Source organism: Bison bison, unplaced genomic scaffold (genome assembly GCF_000754665.1).
Source record: "Bison bison bison isolate TAMUID 2011002044 unplaced genomic scaffold, Bison_UMD1.0 scf7180017864466, whole genome shotgun sequence".
Lineage (NCBI taxonomy): Eukaryota > Metazoa > Chordata > Mammalia > Artiodactyla > Bovidae > Bison > Bison bison.
This window is the reverse complement of record NW_011495027.1, coordinates 10,294,020-10,294,252: the sequence shown is the minus strand read 5'-3', so window position 1 is coordinate 10,294,252 and position 233 is coordinate 10,294,020.

The following is a 233-nucleotide window of genomic DNA, read 5'->3' as shown; positions in this document are numbered from 1 at the left end:
TGAGTTTTAGGCCAACTTTTCTGCTCTCCTCTTTCACTTTCATCGAGGCTCTTTAGTTCCTCTTCTCTTTCTGCCGTAAGGGTGGTGTCATCTGCGTATCTGATGTTATTGATACTTAAATAACCTAAGATACTAATGTACCTTAGGCTAATGTAAAGGTCCAATAAGCAGAGTTCTAGGAAAATATAGTAAGAATGCAAAAGAGCCAGTATTTCTTAGATCCAGGAAACACA